The following is a 20362-nucleotide window of genomic DNA, read 5'->3' as shown; positions in this document are numbered from 1 at the left end:
CTCAAACCTTGAAGACTTGGTTTTTGACCCTTCTTGGACGTACAATTCAACCTTCCAAGGAGACACATCTGCAGACCGTTTGTGTTGTTCACATCAAAGATTGAGATAAGGATTCAACACTTCTCTCTTTTGTTTTTGTTCAGACATTGTTGAGACAAACATAAATTGATTTCTCCCCAAAGACATGCAACATTTGAATGTGCATATATGACCGCTGGAACAAGACACGCGTGAGCAAAAGTCCATTCTGAGAACCTAAGAAGAAGCTTGTCCTCGTGACTGTTGGAGAAGGTTGTTCCTGATATTTGCTCGATAACCACTGAGAAATGGTAGAAGTTCTTGTATTAGATTTTGTTTCTACACGATCGTCAAAAACAAGAAGACAAAGGATTTTCAGAACCTTGTGTTTCACACATGGATACATAAGAACGAAATTCGTTGAGTAAACTATTGCATGGCATGTATTTATGGTAAGAGGAGCTCGTTGTTGGAAATAACACTGAGAGGGGGGGGGGTGAATCAGTATTATCAGATCAATATAACTTTTCACTTTCCATATTAAGATTCATATGTGATGCAACAAGTATATATCCAGTAAACATATGATTCAGTTAGTTGATCTCTAATGAGTGCATCAGAACATTATTAACCATATGAGCAGTAAATCGGAGTAGTAAAATACACATGAACACCATGATGTAAGGTGGAAACCCAATGTGGGTGAAAACCACCTGCTGCAAGTCGTCTCAATCTTCTTTAATAAGAAATACCTTTTACAATAGTTCTGTACTGGTGCAGACTTATACCAGTACACAGGCTTCTACCTGCAGAAGGCTACAACCTTCTCTCGTTCTCCAGACTCTCCTGGAAGGGAGCTACAACCCCCATAGTTCTTGTACTAGCCAATCCATTTATTAGTACGCAGGCTGCTACCTGATACAATGCTCCAAAGTTTTCAACTGCTACTGGATGGGAGCTACCACCCCCTTAGCTCTTGTATTAGCTAAGATACTAGTACGTAGGCGCTAGCCTACAATCTTCTCTCCTCCAGGTACCACGTTTCATACATTTTCAGACTGGATACACCTGAAGCACAACACATAATCTGAAAGGCCACGTTTCATCCAATTTTCATATTGGACCCATTAATATCATTGAAGTACATAATCAATCAATCTTCTGAATCACCCAATCACCATATCAATACATATACAAGGATAATATGTGTGTTAGCAACCCGATCTAGTCCATTAGATCACATAAATATGAGTCATTATGATCCTGATCCATTATTAGATCTCATCCATCAACACAATCAATCAAACTGAATATGTAGAATACTGACACCATTAAACAGTCATCAGAACACATCAACAACCTGAACCACCTGTAACTTTAAACATCATAGCTCAAATGGTATACGCTACTACAATGAACCAAACCTGCGTACATACGCGCTTTCACCAAAGCCAACCCGCGTACAGATCTATAAATATTCAATCATGACTTGCAGCGATTTCAAACTTAAGTTATACCCAGTTCAGATCATTACAAGCGTTAGTATACAGATCTAGAATAAGCATAATCAACTATATAGAGATAGTTCATTTCAAGCCATTTGATCCCGATCTATCCTTAGATCTTGTTCTCCATCAACCGGTGAGATCCCTCTTTAGCTCAGATCCAGATCTGCACCATAACCCAATCACAGTATTCCAGATCTAGCACTTTATCAGATATTCAATAATTCAGATGATGCTTTGCCGAATGATCTCCTTCCTCTTTTATAGTCTTAGGCCTTTCACAATACCACAGTCCAAAACCATAATAATACAATACCATGGACCCAATACTTGGGATCAACCCTTTTGGATGCAATACCATAGACCAAAACCATAGGATCAAAAACTGTCGGACTAATACCATGAACCAACCGTGAAAGTGCGTGAGATCAACACTTTTGGATGCAATACCACGGACCAAAACCATAGGATCAAAAGTTGTCGGACTAATACCATGAACCAATCATGAAAGTGCGTGAACTTTTCTCTTGCATGAAGGGAACTTTTCTCTGCATGAAAGTTCGTGAACTTTTCTCTACATGAAAGAAACTTTTCTTTGCATGAAAGTGCGTGAACTTTTCTCTACATGAAAGAAACTTTTATCTTCATGAAAGTGCGCGAACTTTTCTCTGCATGAAGGAACTTTTATCTTCATGAAAGTGCGTGAACTTTTCTCTACATGAAGGAAACCTTTATCTTCATGAAAGTGCGTTAAATTTTCTCTACATGAAAGAAACTTTTATCTTCATGAAAGTGCGTGAACTTTGTTGCACTATAATTTATCATCTGAGATGAGTGGGTTGCCATCAAGTACAACATCTGTATCATAATGCCAATCACTCTCCCCCTTTGGACTTGATGGCAACAACAACCAATCACTCTCCCCCTTTGACATCAAGGGCAAAGGGCAGACCAAGATAATCTCTTTCCTAGATGAACATTCCGCTGCCCATACTCCCCTTGAGTACCTGCTGAAATCTCTGAATGAGCTCCCCCTTTGTATATGCCAAGAAGTACCACTCTGTCCATGCTTCTTCTGAGTACCTGCTGAAATCTCTGAATGAGCTCCCTTTTTGTATATGCCAAGGTGTACCGATCTGTCCATGCTACATGCTGAAATCTCTGCTCTGCTGAAGTGTGCTGTTCATGCTCCCCCTAACTGTAAGCAAGGTCTGCAAAAAGATGTTCTACAAGAAGAACATGACTCTATACATCATAAATGACCTTCCTATCACCAAAGATTCATACATACATCTATCTCCCATCACAATGGTGATATACCAAAAGTTTACATATGATAACATAAGAAAATAACATCATTCATCCCAAGCATAGTGGGGAAACCAACATAGGTCGTTACATGACCTGAAGAGATCTCATCAAATGACTACAATAGATAGAGACACACTATTACATCATGAGTCTTGATATGACCTTTACAGAGACCAATCACCTAAATAAGATCATGATAAACATAAGCAACGACATTGTATGATCTGCTCCATAGCATCTGTCAACAACGACTAGACCAACAACTTGTATTAGTGCATGAATCATCAAGGTATGTCCGTATCAACTCATCATTTTGAACAAAATTCTGTATATACGGAATCGTTCACATTCTTATCATATGTGAGAAACACCATAGCCATCCAGATCTGCATGAACCAAGTATCATCAATTGGGAATATCTGCATCAATCAACATATGTATGAAACAACCTATCATCATATAGGTAAGAACTCATCATCATCATGTCTCCAACAATGCAACTTTGAATAATCATCCATGTATCCAGCCAACAATCTTCATCCATATATGTGCCAAGAACAATAGGAATCCGACATCATAACTGTAAAATATGATCTTTATGCATATGACGACAACAGCATATGAGTGACTCATCATCAAGTAAAGAAGATGTGAATTCAAGCTATGTACTTCTCCTTATCCTTATGAAGATCACCATGTAAGCACCATTAGAGAATCAACCACAAATCTGATCTAAATATCAACTATGTAACCCCAAGAATCATCTGAATAAGTCATAACCATATCATAGCAAGATGAATCATTTATCCATATAAGCATCATCACCAAGGACTATTAACCATAATGCCAACAATGCATTAAAAGCATATGCTCCCCCTAAACCTGTGCCATCTTGTTTACTGTCAGATCTGATCATGCATATCAGCAAGAAGTATCAAGACATCATCATTATCAAGTTAGAAACAAAACACTTCTAACCATCAAGTCATTTCCACATATCATCAGCAAATTGTAACCATTATGAAATAGCGCAAATAATAAACCGAATCATAATTGATCCTTTTCCTGAACCTATCCCTATTGCCTTTCCTCAAACAATCATATACGCGACTATGCCATAACCAACTCGCGTATATACATGACTTCTCTTTAAGAAACTTGCGTATGAGATTTAGGACACTGAAGTTTTACACTTCCAGCTCCCTCTGATTCTGTTATGTCTGTATGTTGTGCTGTGCCGCCTCTTTCTGACTGTACTTATTTCTTCTTCCACATCTTCAAGTGTGATGATGATGTTTTCTCCTTTTGGTATGGTGCCCATACTTTGTTCCTGCATTCCTTAGCTATATGTCCAAGCTTGTTACATGTGTAACATCTCATATTTCTTCTATAGCAATCAACAGCTCTGTGACCAAACATATTGCAAGCAAAGCAATATCCATTAAAGTACCTTGAATGTGATGATCTTTCTGCATGATGGTCTTGAAACCTTCTTCTTCTACATCTGGCTGCAACATGTCCAAGATTATGACATACATAACATTCAACATTATTCATAGGAGGAGTAAAAGATTTTCTTTGAAGAATTTCTTTCCTTGGTTGATGATGAGATTGACCTTTCATCTCCTTATTGAGCATTTCAGATTTTGCAGTAGAGTCCCTTGTCTTACTTTGTGAATTAGATTCACCTTCAATAGATTCATGAAAACCAAGACCAGTTTTGATAGCAAGAGACCTTTGACTATTAAGAATATCATCCAAGACTTTAGTACTATCTTGAAATCGCAACAGTTTATCCTTTTCTTCTAATTTATCTTTCAGAATATTTACCTCAACTTGATGTTGCTCTTCCTTTTCAAGATACTGCTTCTTCACGTTTTCTTCAGCATTTCTTTCTTCTTCCAACTGACGTCTTAGTTCAAGAACTTCATTTTCATGAGCTTGGAGTAGTTCTTTATTCTGCTTCTTTGATTCTTCAGGATCTTCTTTTAGCGAGCGGATCACGGCTTCAAGACTTTCATAGTAATTGGATCTATCTCTGAGTTTCTTGATGGTTGTGCTTCTTTCATTGACTTCATCTCTTAGTGATGTTACTTCATCATGCAACTTTTGATATTTGTCCTTGAATAACTTCCTTACCTTGTTTCCTTCCTCTAGTTGAGCTTTTAGTTTGGTAGCTTCTTCTTTGAAGACACATTCCCTTTTGTTCAATAGATCTTGTTGATCTCTAATTTTGTCTGTAAGCCTTTTAAACTCTGCCTCTATTTGATATCTTTCTTGCTCACCCATAAAAGCAAATTCAGTTGTTTCGCTATCTTTTTCATCTTTTCCAAATGGATAGATAGCTGGAACATCAGAGGATAACAAATTCATACCTGATAGTTCATCTTCATTCTGAAATGATTCTAAATCTGAAGTGCTTCTTCCACATAATCCCCAATCGATTCTCCCACTGTCATAGTTCTTCTGAGATGTCTTCTTTTGCTTAGGCGCTTTCTTCTTAAGCTTCTTTCCCATTGTTCCACGGATCTCCTTCAAGCGATCAAGCTTCTACAAAAGGACCTGCTCTGATACCAATTGTTGGAAATAATACTGAGAGGGGGGGGTGAATCAGTATTATCAGATCAATATAACTTTTCACTTTCCATATTAAGATTCATATGTGATGCAACAAGTATATATCCAGTAAACATATGATTCAGTTAGTTGATCTATAATGAGTGCATCAGAACATTATTAACCATATGAGCAGTAAACCGGAGCAGTAAAATACACATGAACACCATGATGTAAGGTGGAAACCCAATGTGGGTGAAAACCACCTGCTGCAAGTCGTCTCAATCTTCTTTAATAATAAATACCTTTTACAATAGTTCTGTACTGGTGTAGACTTATACCAGTACACAGGCTTCTACCTGCAAAAGGCTACAACCTTCTCTCGTTCTCTAGACTCTCCTGGAAGGGAGCTACAACCCCCATAGTTCTTGTACTAGCCGATCCATTTACTAGTACGTAGGCTGCTACCTAATACAATGCTCCAAAGTTTTCAACTGCTACTGGAAGGGAGCTACCACCCCCTTAGCTCTTGTACTAGTTAAGATACTAGTACGTAGGCGCTAGCCTACAATCTTCTCTCCTCCAGGTACCACATTTCATACATTTTCAGACTGGATACACCAGAAGCACAACACATAATTTGAAAGGCCACGTTTCATCCAATTTTCATATTGGACCCATTAATATCATTGAAGTACATAATCAATCAATCTTCTGAATCACCCAATCACCATATCAATACATATACAAGGATAATATGTGTGTTAGCAACTCGATCTAGTCCATTAGATCACATAAATATGAGTCATTATGATCCTGATCCATTATTAGATCTCATCAATCAACACAATCAATCAAACTGAATATGTAGAATACTGACACCATTAAATAGTCATCAGAACACATCAACAACCTGAACCACCTGTAACTTTAAACATCATAGCTCAAATGGTATACTCTACTACAATGAACCAAACCTGCGTACATACGCGCTTTCACCAAAGCCAACTCGCGTATAGATCTATAAATATTCAATCATGACTTGCAGCGATTTCAAACTTAAGTTATACCCAGTTTAGATCATTACAAGCATTAGTATACAGATCTAGAATAAGCATAATCAATTATATAGAGATAGTTCATTTCAAGCCATTTCATCCCGATCTATTCTTAGATCTTGTTCTCCATCAACCGGTGAGATCCCTCTTTAGCTCAGATCCAGATCTGCACCATAACCCAATCACAATATTCCAGTTCTAGCACTTTATTAGATATTCAATAATTCAGATGATGCTTTGCCGAATGATCTCCTTCCTCTTTTATAGTCTTAGGCCTTTCATAATACCACGGTCCAAAACCATAATAACATAATACCATAGACCCAATACTTGGGATCAACCCTTTTGGATGCAATACCACGGACCAAAACCATAGGATCAAAAACTGTCGGACTAATACCATGAACCAACCATGAAAGTGCGTGAGATCAACACTTTTGGATGCAATACCACAGACCAAAACCATAGGATCAAAAACTGTCGGACTAATACCATGAACCAATCATGAAAGTGCATGAACTTTTCTCTTGCATGAAGGGAACTTTTCTCTGCATGCAAGTGCGTGAACTTTTCTCTACATGAAAGAAACTTTTCTCTGCATGAAAGTGCGTGAATTTTTCTCTACATGAAAGAAACTTTTCTCTGCATGAAAGTGCGTGAACTTTTCTCTACATGAAAGAAACTTTTCTCTTCATGAAAGTGCGTGAACTTTTCTCTACATGAAGGAAATTTTTATCTTCATGAAAGTGCGTGAACTTTTCTCTACATGAAAGAAACTTTTATCTTCATGAAAGTGCGTGAACTTTTCTCTACATGAAAGAAACTTTTATCTTCATGAAAGTGCGTGAACTTTGTTGCACTATAATTTATCATCTGAGATGAGTGGGTTGCCATCAAGTACAACATATGTATCATAATGCCAACACTCGTTTAGTAAACTGGTGGTTCGTCATATCTGTTGAGTGCGTATGGTGCATTAGAGCGTGAGGAATTTGGAAGCAAATTAACCTTCTCTGTGCGATTGCGAAGATATAACCTATGCACTGGAATGTGGTCAAATTTTGGTCTAAGATTCAAATATCTATAGATAGAAGGTTAATTAGTGACAAAATAGATTTCGGTTGACACGTTAGAGTTAACCTGGCTAGGAATATCATAGTGCAATAGTTCTCTGCTTCCACAGGCATTGAGGATCTAGGTCTCCTGTTGAGACATATATTGTTAAGGGGGCATATATATTATACATTGCTACACGGCATATATAGTGTTGTATGGGCACGTACATATAGTTGGGTCCCACAGTCAACATCATGTTTATTATATTTTGCAAGAAACCAATATAGTGTAGTTGGTAAATGTTTGGGTTGAACATTCTAGGTCCTATTATTTTTAATTTATAAGTCAATCTGTCAAATAATTAAGAAGCCAAGAGATTTGTATTCTATGGAAGGATTGTTGAAAAGGGCCATTTTGTAGAAAGCATATTGAAATGATTATTTTGTAGAGCAATTAATTTAATTTTCATTTATTATGGTTTTGGGGGTTTTGGGCTCATTTCAAGAAGCATGATAAATGAACGCTGCTAGGGTTTACTATTAATATATATATTATGAGCATAAGTAGCAAAGATTGTATCACAATTATTTTTTAGAATTGTTGTGTTATTGATCTTGTTGAAGATAGATGAGATTGAGTTTGGATTGGCATTTGACGATATGGACAACTAAGCTTTAAACGTTGAACAGAAGAAGAAGGTGCCATTACTGCTGGCATCTTTATGCTAGTGTTAAAAATTGACAAAAGCCAACAAATTATTTGGATGTTCTTCATTTTAATGAGCACAGGGGGATCCAGTGTGAAAATTGTGAAACATGGTCTGCCAGTTGATCAGAGTGGTGCAAAGCGGGAGAGTGGAGTCTACTTCAGGTTGGAGCCTGAGAACACTTCAAGGTGGCAGGGTAGTGCTAGGGCAAGTTGGACCCTGCACAATGCATTAGAGCGTCCTTTCGTATGCAGTTGGTAAACAGGGGGATGGAGCATCGTTCAAGTTGGAGCCTGAAAACTGGGGCATTGGAGCGTCCTTCCAGTTGCAGTGGGTAAACAGGGCATTGGAGTGTCCTTCAGATTGGAGTCTGTAAAGCAGGGGGTTGAAGCCTCAGTTAGTTGGAGCTGAAAATATTAATGTACATTTTATTGAAGGCAAATATTAAGAAGTGTTCAATGGATTTTGTCCTGAAGGGGTTTCCACCTAAAAAAATGTTGTCCACCGTCTTGATGTTTGCACATTGTTGAATGGTTTTGTTTACTTTTGATTTATGTTACATCTGATGATAATGTTAATTAATGCTCTGTGAAGTCAAAAATATACTAATTGAAGTGAAACACTGATTCAACCCCACTCAACATTTCCAACAATAAGGTTCAAAGCCATTTGTGGTTGTAGATGTACTTGGTTATGCATTTTGCTTGTTCCACACGCTTCTTCACCCACTTAATTTTGCCAATATCCTCAAGCCCGAGGTCCAAACAATGGGTTGCACATGGAATCCACCCAATAGTTGCAATGGTTGCACATGGGGTGCTTTTCCTTCGACATCCTTCCTTTATGACTTAGTTGGAGGCATTGTTTAGGATAACCTGTACAACATCCCCCACCTCTATCTCTTCAACTATAGTTCCAAAAAAATGAAATAATAATTGTGTCTCCTTTACATGATTAATTGCATCCATAGGTTTAAGAAACCTAGTTTTTTTGGGCAAGCATTTAGAAAATTAAGAATGGTGCATTATCTTTCATAGATCCATCCACTAGACATGATTGTGCACCTTGTTTTACTCCATGACTTCTTGAACTAATGTTGTAGGAAATACCACCCTAGCGGGCATACCGGTACCTGAAACGTGTCAAAACGTCGAAACAAGCTCGAAACATAGCTGAATGTACTGTAATAGCATTTCACGATTTGGAGATGTTGTACGACACAATTAGCAGCATTTTGAGGCTGTTTCGGGTGATTTTTGCAGTGTTTTGGTGAGTTGTCTAACTTGTGCGGGCATACTGAAGCGATCAATGAGGGTGTGGGGCCTTTCTATGGCCCCAAAACACTAAATTTATCATTTTCGTCAAGTTTAATTCACCCCTAAGTTAAATTCATTAAAAAAAAATAGAATTAGAATTCTCTAGAAAAAAATAAATTTAGAATTCTCCAAAAACTCTAGCGACCTCTTCCTTTCTATAAAAAAGCACTTTATTCACTCATTTCTCACAGATTCTTTAGCAAGAGGAGCTTCTTACAACAATAGAAAGCATTTTAGTTGTGTTTTAGAGTGCATCGAGAGCAAGCCTTGGTGTATTTCCTGCAAGAAGGGCATGGGCAGTAGTTGTTTTGTGAGTGGATTTATTTTTTGTTTTGCAGCATTTGTGGATTTTCAGAGTGGTGTTTGTACTTTGTAGTGCCCCTAGAGCTTCTCAAGCAACTAGGCAACAAGAATACTATCCTCTTTGGAAGTATGTTAACAAAGTCAAGCAAATGGTTGCTGGGGGTACATGGAAATGGAGGTGCAACTTATGCAAAATTAATAGGACCTTCAAGGAATCTTACACAGGAGTGAAGGCTCACATTTTGCATGAAGAGATAAAGGGTATTGAAATCTGTGTACATACTAGAAATCTGGAGGTGAGGGCTACATTTAAGAGAGGAAGATGATGCTCAAAGGTTGAAGGATCAAAGAAGCAAGATCGGTATGGGTGGCACTAGCATTCCTTGTTTGTGTGATATCAATGAGCCAAGGATTGTTCATGAAGCAAGAAAGAAGAGGGTGCTAGCTGTAGAAAAAGTGATATCCAAGCCATCAATTCCAGCTAAAGAGTAGATTGTTGAAAGTGCTTAATTATCACGGGGGAGAAGAAGCTTAGTCAAGATTGGCAAGGGCCATATTTTCTTGTGGCATCCCTTTTAATGTGTTTAGTCCCATATTGGCAGGAATTGGTGAGAGCGATTAACACAACCCCTCAAGGTTTCAAGTGGCCAAACTATGAAAATTTAGAACAATTTTGCATCAAAAAAGAGATGCAACTTCTTGACGATGTTTTAAGACCAATTCGTAGCTAATGGGGCAGCATAGGGATTTACAGTATCTCAGATGGTTGGAATCATACAAGGCATAATGTCATTGCATCATCACCAAAAGGAGCCATGTTCATAAAAGCAGAAGGTTCTTTGGGTGAGGTAAAGGATAGTAAGTACTAAGTTCATTTAATAAATACCTATTCTTGAAAATTAGGGCGAATGGAAGGTTGTAACTCCTAATTTCAAGGGCTAAATTTACTTTTTTTACCCTCTCCCTTAAAATAAGGTGGGCTACCCTCCATAACTAATTTTTTTATAAAATAAATTTGAGGCAATTTGTAACAATGTACCTAGGACTTGTTTGGTGCACCTGACCTGACCTGACCACATGAAACAGCCTGCTTGCCTGGGTAGATGGCCCCTGAGGGACAAACTGTGTGCGTGTGTAGGGGGGAGGGGGGTGTTGAAGCTTGACGTTGGGTTTGATACTCCCCTGCTTTACTATCAAACCAAAACCCCATTGACACTATTTTTTATAATGATTATGCAATGTAACATTGTTGCATTATATGATGTGTTTTTTGTGTTAAATGTTAGACTGCTGAGAAATGTTTAAATGAGTATGACGAGGCCAATACAAATTTCAGCTACTCTAAAAGAAAGCTTTCCGTTAGTGAAAAGATTTGAAATATTGATGATCCATCAAGTATATGAGATTGAGATTGGTTATAGTTTCATGACACACTTTAAGAATATTTAAAGGTCATCTGAGTTGAAAATTGCATGGAATCCCTTTTCACATAATGCAAGCTGTTCGGAATTTGTGGAGTCAATGTAGTTCTATCTGTGGTGGCTCCAAAATTATAAACTGAGTTATTCTATCTGTGAAGATGAAACACATTGCTTAGGAAGTCGTGATTTGTCTGAACCCTGCTAAAGGGACTTATCCTATTTGAATATTATCATGGAAGGAAAATTTGGGGTCTGGTGAGCATTTCATGTTGTTGCCCTTTCAAAGAGTGAAATATCTTCTCAAACTAGCTACCTTTTGTCTAAAGACTTTTGTTATATAGTCTGCAAGTTTTTTCACGCAGCTCATGATAAATGGTAAACATGCTGGTGAAAAACTTAATTTTTCATCTTCCCCAGATCTGGATTTGCAGGGCTTATATAACCTGAAAAATGAGTCTTTCTTGAATCTTATGGATTGAAGGATATGCTTTCAGAAGTTGGATTCTAGAAATATTATCTTGTGTAGAGCAAGTTCTTTACAATGTTCTTGGAACATGCATATTTATCTCACTGATAACTATTTGGACTTTTTGCAGGTGTGTCGGACTGGGTACTGGACAAGTTGGTTAGTAGCAGTCGGGGAAGAAGCTTTTGGAGAAGTATGTTTCTAAGCTGGAATTTGGAGTAGCTTTCAGATGGGAATTTTCTGTTATGTGCAACAACTTAGGAGAAAACTAAAGACTAATACTAACCATAGTGTAATCAGCCATTGTCATTAGGGCCCTTCAAACCAGGAGAACTGCTGATGCTTAATCGGGGTTTCAGTAAATGTGCTGGAACTACTGAAATGGTACTTCAAATTTGCAAAGTTGGATGGTTTGTATTCAGCATGCAAAGTGATGGCCATGTTTCGAGTTGAGTTATTCGAGATATTAAACAAGGAAGATTATGTATTTTTCTTTCAATTGCTCTGTATATTATTTGGCATCATGAACATGATTTTGTTGTATTATAGGTCCTGAAATTTTCCATATCGGGACTCCGGGACTCTATTCTCAGCAACCTCATGATTATTCTTGGAAAGTTAATGGAAAGCTATTCATTCATTAGAAGTTTTTTCGAATTGGAATTTACATTAGAATGGAGCTTATCCATGTTCTCTTTCAGGGCTATATGAAAGCAAGCTCTTTTGGAAAGAGCTACACAATTTAACATCAGTTTCAGGTATTTTACTGGTTTATTATGATTGAAATGCTCTATTGGCAGTTCAAGCAAGTTGTTTGGTAGATTTATTACATTTTGTTGATAACTCAGAAGCTTATTTGAAGACAACATAACATGATGAAGGGAATTCTCTATTGCCGACCTAATTTGCATATGATGGGGTATTCTTAGGATATCTTTTAAGCAAGGGAATCTATCTCCAAATTTTCCTGATGGTAACAAGTGTTCCATGTAATGTACATTCTGTTGTTTTTGACAAGAAATTCAGTAAACAGAGGCATAAAGACTTACCTGGAGGACAGGGCTGGTTGGTTTGTTTCCATTTACTAAACCACGGTCATCATCTCAAAAGAGATATCGAGTTTGAAATATGTTTCGAGTTTTGACTCAATGCAGTGCAAGTACGTTCTAAGAGATGCCTCTGAATAACTGTTCGATGTCATACGGCAACACAACCAGATGATAAGATACTGTTTCTGAAGCGCGAGAAATAAATTTGGATTTAAAGCACATTCCTTGTGTTAATCAAATTTGTGAGTTGAAGTTATTCTGGATGAGAGACTTGATTATGGGAACAGTCTTTGCTGAGACTCATTTTCTAGCATTGGTTATTTCTGGCTGTCTACAGAAATGAGATTGCTGCTTGTACTGGTAATAGTTTATTTTTTCTATTCATTGTATATTGGTGGGCCAAACAATTTCTGAAACACACGATTCCAAGAAGATGCAAGAGTTGATTGCACAACAATCGTATTAGCTCCGCAAAGTTCCTTATTTGACGGATAAAAAATTGACTTGAATTTTTTGAAATAGTTTTACCCTTTCAAAAGGTGTGACTGGACATTGTGGATAAGGTTTGTTCTCTAAGTTTTCAACCATACTTTTGTACGGGGAATGGGATTGTGGCCTTTTAAATATTTGTGCTCCTGCAGGTGTTTTGGTTCTGCCTTCTTCGTTGTTTCTCTGAAATTTTAGGTTCAGCGAATGCTCTTTCCCACCCCCCATTGCGAGGGTGACCCAGTTTACCTCGTCATTTGAACAAAGTTGATGACATCAGATTTACAGTGTTGACTAGTTTTGCAGGTGTTCCTTTTGATGTTGGAATGTGGAGGAATCATATTAAGAATTATTGTTGACTAGCTTTTCTATCTTGACGATTCTGCTAAGTTTGTTTTGCTACCTCGACTGTTCAGCCGTTTTCTCGTCAGTAATCTATATAAAATTTTACTTGGCGTCAATTTTCTTGAATGGCAGGGTTTGCACCTCTAACTTGGTTAGGGTATGTAGCAGGTGCAGTAGAGATTTTTACAATTGTATAAAACTTAGGGGCATTGAACGCTCCTCTTCATAGCGATGATGGACTTTTAGTGGTTTTAATGTTATTTTTTTCTTTAACCAATCTTCCTTGAGTGAAAAGGAAACTGATTTGAAAGTCCAGATGTATTTCCAACAGGTTCCTGTTATAGTTATATCAGGTTGAAAACAGCCCTGGCAATTGTTGTCTGAAAAGAGCTTTACTGAAATTGTATTACAGTATGGAGCAAAGCCGGTCTAAATGTGGCTATATATATAGCACGTGAGATGCACAGTAAAATTAAAATAGTTTCCTAGAATAATTCAACAGAGTTGCTTGTAGCTTATATGCCCCACTGTGCTCAATTCTGTCTTAAAATGTACATAGATAATTGATATCATTTATTATCTACCATAATCTTAGGTAGCCGATTGCTGTTTACTTACATTTAAACCTTGAATCCAATATGCGAAAATCCCGAAACGATGGAAGTGGATTCCCTACAGCATAGTTCTAGTTTTTCCTTCAAAGACGTAAACAACATTTCTCTTACCTGATACTTTACGCTGATATCAGATGTTTTCTATCTATAATTTTTACTGGGTCAATTATTAAAGGAAAACTGGAAACATGCGGTACAGAAGTCGCCAAAGTATCAAGAATTGGTGCTGGATCTTAATCACAAATTTGCCTTCATTTTGACTTTGACTTGTATAGATAAGATGGCAATTTGGAATAAGAAATGGTATTTATCCAAAGTTATTACTTTGGAAATAATGCAGATCGTATGCTTCTTTGACTGGATTGTTCACTGAACTATAGAAATGCATCTACGCTGAGTGGATTGATTCCACTATTACCAAACCACTACATTGTGGTTTGTCTTTATATTTTGATTCATACCTCTTGGCTTGGTTGGTGGATTGATTCCACTATTACGTGAAAATGCTTTAAGATTTTGTATATGTAAATATATATTATATACTTAAATATATTTTGATTCATTAAACTATAAAATTGCATATGGGCTTGGTTAGTGGATTGATTCCACTATTACCATATTACCAAACAACGCATTAAACTTTTTTGTACATTCAGAGTATGTCCAATTGAAAATGGAAAATTTGATCAACTGCTTTGGGTATAATTTGAATTCTAAATTTGATCAACTTTTGTCATTTGATTTATAGATTAGAGGTGTTTTCTACCATCCAATGGAAAGAGGGTTCATTCGTGGCATTTTAAAAACTATTTTTATGTTCTATCTACTTCTATATTAGTTTTGCACAAATATAATTGGAAATATTTTTTTCCGTGGCATCTTAAGAACTTTTAAAAATAACATTATTGTAGTTCTAGATATTTTTTTTTATGTTCGTTCTATATATGTATATTTTCTACTTGAATTGATCTTTGTTTTTTACATTTACAAAACATTATTGTAGTTCCAGATAATCTTTGTTTTTTACATTTACAAAACATTATTGTAGTTCCAGATAATTTTTTTTTATGTTCGTTCTATACATATTTATTCTACTTTAATTGATCTGTGTTTTTTACATTTACAGGTTGTTTTTACATTTACATTTTAATGTATATATATATATATATATATATATATATATATTTACATTTTAATGTTATATATATATATATTTATATTTATATTTTCTACTTTAATTGATCTGTGTTTTTTACATTTACATTTTAATGTTAATGGAGATACATAATTATTTTCTCTCTCACTAGGGAGATGAGTCACTTTCTATATATAAATTCCATATCATCTTAATTATATAAATTCCATATCATCTTAATTATATATCATGTGCACAAGGAATCAAGATGATTTACATCTTATATATATGTGTGTTTTTGTGTGTATTTATCATGTGTCTAGAATGATCAAGTTGATTAGGTGTTTACTTGCCTATTATTGTTTAAATAAAGAGTGACGAGTCTCTCTCTATATATAATCTCCATATCATCTTAATTATATATCATGTGCACAAAGAATCAAGATGATTTACATCTTATATATCATCTTAATTATATATCATGTGCGCGAGGAATCAAGATGATTTACATCTTATATATGTGTGTGTGTTTTTGTATGTGTATTTATCATGTGTCTAGAATGATCAAGTTGATTAGGTGTTTACTTGCCTAATATTGTTTGAATAAGGGATTTCTAGGTATTTTGATTTGGGCACATTTGAGTTTCTTTTGGCAAATGACTTAAATGATTGAGAGTAATAACAATATATCAACATTGTTTGAGCTTGGTCAAATATATATCGATATATATTTTAATTTGGCCACATATTTGAGCTTGTTTGAGCAGATGTCCTAAATGATATAGAGAAAAATTATATATAGAGAAATTTTATTGCAAGTATTTAAGCTTTAAGATGTTTATTAGCTAGAATATATATATATATATATATATATATATATATATATATATATATATAGATGGTTAGTAAGTAAATTGAAACAAAGATTTGAAATATCACGGTTACAAATATGAATCATTATTATTTTTTTTAAAGAAAATATTTTTTTTAATAAAAATAAAATTGCAATTTAACAAATTGAATTAGGCAAAGTATTATTTTTATTACAATTTTATTCTTTACTATTTTTATTCTTTATATTTAAATTTTGATTTCCCTCTTCCTAATATTCCCAAGAATCAAGGAAGAGGTACAAAGCCAACATAGTCAATAATCATTACACATAGGTAGCTCTCAATGGAGCAATACAAAGGCAGCCCACAAAGGAGCATCATGCATCAATGAGGCTTGAACTTGGGTGGGGAGGTTATCATTAAACTCCCCCAACCACTTGGGCTACATTCAATTGACGCTTTACTATTATTTATTTATTTATTGAGGTGACATCAAGATTTATTATTATTATTTGATTTAATACGTCACTACATCTCCCCCATAATGCATGTAATGTGAATGGAGCTGATGCTATTTTTGTTGTTTTAACGCTCTGCTATAATGTTTCCCCCATATTGAGTTATAGAGGGCCTCTCCTAACTTCGACAGAGTATATCTCAGAAAGTATAGTGAACCAAATTATAAAATTTTAAACAAATGTTCCTCGAGCTCTCTAATATTTTCAAAATTTCACCATTGAAATGTTCCAAAAAAATTATTATAGTGAATTCAATGATGACTTGTTTGTAGTAGCAACACCCTAGGTTTGTGTACTTTGATACCAAATGTTATGAACCTTGCACCTTAAAAATGATACAAAACCAATAATTATAGTCTACTTTGAGTGAGAACTCTCCTTTTACAATGAATACAATGCATGATACAAGATTTGATGATTCTATGACCAAGTTTGCTTAGTGTGTATATATATAAGAGACAAAAGTATAATTATAATAAAATGAGACCATGAAAATTTGTAGCTGACTTCCTAATATAACAATTAAACTAATAACAGATGCTTATTAGGGCCTTCATATAGGATCCAACTTCCAAGTTCAATGTGCTCTAATTAGGTTATGTTGGAAGAGTTTGAACAAGTATATACCATTCAAACAAATCCCAACTCTCCGATTGACAACATGGGTTGTAATAGAAATAACAAAACATCAACTAATAATTCTCTTTTATTTACTCAAGCAATAGCCACAATCTCACAACAATTGTTTTTCACAAGGCTTAATACAACATGTAGAAACTGTTGGAATATTCAACAACACTGTGAAGGGGTGGAATCAATATTAACAATTATAAACTTCAAAAACTTATAAATACATCCACAAGTATAAAACAAAGCACAAAAATATATAACACAAATGTTTTTAAGTGAAAACCACATAATGTTTTTCTAATTTATATAGAGTATATTTTGTTAAATTTTCATAGGACGACATTGTTCTTTGCTTTGATAATTTCATTTCATCATTAATACATTAAGTTGACCCAATATCATCATTACATTATTCAGATCTACACCATTATACATCAACATATGCGATTATACAAAAAAAAACATCATCATCATCATCATCAATGCAGTAGAATATAATAGGAGCAATAAAAGAAAGTATGCACACAGAGACACGAGGATTGGTCCAAGACCAGGGAAAAACCCACTATGGGGAAACCCTTGTAAATCTTCTTTTTCTTATATTGTCATCAAATGATGCAGCAAAAGAGAGTACAATGATCCATAACTTTATCTATGTAGTAAAACAATAATGATATCCATGAAACAAATTTAATCATACTAGAAATCAAAACCCTCATATCGATGGCTGTAATGCGTTGTCACAAACTGATGTCAACTGTTGTACACTGCTGTCAATGTGCTAAACATTGTTGAACATTGTTGTCACTGAGCAGAAACTTTAGAATACTGAAATATCATCTTTGAGTTTCAGAGGCAGGGAGGAGGAACTGTGTGAATGACTATAGAAGCCTTGGACGCTCTTTGAGCAATGTGTCTCAGCGACTGTGGTAGTCCAGACACTGCCATACCATTTTGTGCATGCGTCTGGGGACCAACTCATCAGATCTACACAAAAAACCCTTGGCCGCTCCCTTGAAGTTATTGTGCGTGCATCCAGGACACCCTGGCTCTGAGGACCACTCTGTGCGAGCGATTAGGGATCGATACTTCCAGATCTTCCTCTGAAACCCTAGTCGCTCCCATAAGCCTCTAGGCCAGCGTCCAAGGGTCTCTGGTCGCTCTTTTAGGATTGTGTGCCAGCGCCTAGGGACCAAAATGCCCGTCCTATGCAAGTGTCAGAGATCTAGAAAATCCTAACACAGAGCGAACCTTTTGCCTGTGATTTTGGACCCTTGCGTGAACTCCTTCCGTTGAACCTGTGCGAACCAAAACAAAAGAGAAGAGAAGATGCGTCCAAATGATCTTGAGGTCTCTTCTATTTATATGTTTTCCTGAGGGTTCACTTGGGGTTAAGATTGACCCAATAGTTACTCATGTGGTTAGGGTCAACCCATTCCATAATACATGTATGAATAAAATAATTCATAACTCAACTTTCACTTGACCAAATTGGGTGATCTTTAGGTCAATTTTGGTCCTCTCGAAAAGAGGAATCTAATGCAATCATCATCTCAGTCATTTGAGCTGTCCAAGGTGGAATTTGATCGCAGTTGCAAAAATTAACACTCCCTCTCAACTAGGGAGAATTCCACTTGCCAATATCTATCCATCGAACAATATGCCATTCTGGAATCTTCGAGTGTCATGATGTGTCATCACGAATCATCATTGTACATCTCGATCTATCCTTTGCTTATTCTTTCTTATCTCTTAATTGTTCCTTCTCTTATGCTAAACATTCTCGGATCTAGAAGAAGAAGAATTTGTTACCGGAGGGGAGCTTAAGCTACCACCCTCTATCCATCAGGCTGCTATCTGGAATCTCTGTCAGCGGGCTACTACCTGGAATATCATCATCAGTCGTCATCAAAGAGCATATCATCAGGGAGTACATCTCAACGTGGAATCACATCGGGGAGCAATAGCTTCCACCCATACCGAGCGATAGGATAAATCATCACACAGGGGAGTACACCCTCGACCCTGGAATTTCATCGGGGAGCTTACCCTCAACCCAAAATCATATTGGGTTATCTCAACCCATCTTATTGCTTGTTGATATTCCCATTGGTGACCTTGAATACTCATGTGGTATAACCCCTGCATCATAATGGACTTGGGTTGTACACCTCAAGCAAACCCTCCAACTCGTTGGACAAACGAGGAGTAATATTCCCAACAAGCTCTGCTTGTGGGTATGATGTTAACTGGGGTATAATTTGCAAAGACCAAACAGGGGAGCAATATTCTCCGACCCTATGAAGATAGGGGAGAAACATTCTTCAACCGTATGGGTAACAGATTGGGGTAACACCATATTTTCCAGAGTTCCCTCAACCCCAGGAGCCCTTCTCTCTCAATTCCTCACCCTGGGAGCTCAAACAGGGGGGAAGAGTTGGCTCAGTGTCCGCAATCAGCATTGCTCTCATCATACTCGAATCTGGTATCTTCTTGTCTTAATAACAACAATTCCCTGTTCATACAAAACATCAAATCAAATGTCATGTCAAATCATATATGATCATATAAATCACAAAAGGGAGCTCAAATAGGGGGGAAGAGTTGGCTCAATGTCCTCGATCATCATTGCTCTCATCATACTCGAATATGATATTTACTTGTCTCAATAACAACTATTTCCTATTCATACAAAACATCAAATCAAATGTCATGTTAGATCATATAAATCACAAAAGGATACCATAATCATCCTCCTTCTTAAGGAGGTGTCAACTACAAGCTTGAGCTTGTTTTGAACAACTACACTGTCTCAATATATGAGAGTATCTTGGTCCCAACTATAAATATGAGACTTTCTACTAATCAGATCTCAATTTATCCATGTCATGTAAATCATGCTCAGTGGCTTCTTCATCCTACCTCAAAGCTAGATGTGTTAGCAACATCGTACTCATCCTCAACCATACTATGGAGCTCTCGTCCAAGATATCACGATAGATCTCATTCTAAAGTAGCATCCAAATGTGCTTATCA

General features: G+C 36.3%; 1 protein-coding gene across 8 annotated transcripts in view; it reads left to right on the top strand.

The window, feature by feature from the left end:
- The window catches only part of LOC149167576 (SNF2 domain-containing protein / helicase domain-containing protein / F-box family protein), a 136679-nt gene extending 122672 nt beyond the window's left edge, over positions 1 to 14007 (top strand). For 3 of the 8 annotated variants that reach the window (XM_089433033.1, XM_089433031.1, XM_089433032.1), the window contains one exon: positions 11847 to 12356. The gene's annotated coding sequence lies outside the window, so the exon portion shown is untranslated. Of the gene's footprint in view, positions 1 to 11846; positions 12357 to 12417 lie in introns of those variants that run through there. The other 5 variants (XR_016260941.1, XR_016260940.1, XR_016260939.1 and 2 more) reach the window with 5 other exon arrangements.
- Positions 14008 to 20362: the final 6355 nt, after the last annotated feature.

The sequence above is a fragment of the Pinus tabuliformis genome, chromosome 5_1, assembly GCF_031772625.1.
Source record: "Pinus tabuliformis cultivar Carrire ecotype Pingquan chromosome 5_1, CPIR1, whole genome shotgun sequence".
Taxonomy (NCBI): Eukaryota; Viridiplantae; Streptophyta; class Pinopsida; order Pinales; family Pinaceae; genus Pinus; species Pinus tabuliformis.
The sequence above is the reverse complement of the archived record's forward strand: the minus strand, read 5'-3'. Positions and strand labels throughout refer to the sequence as shown.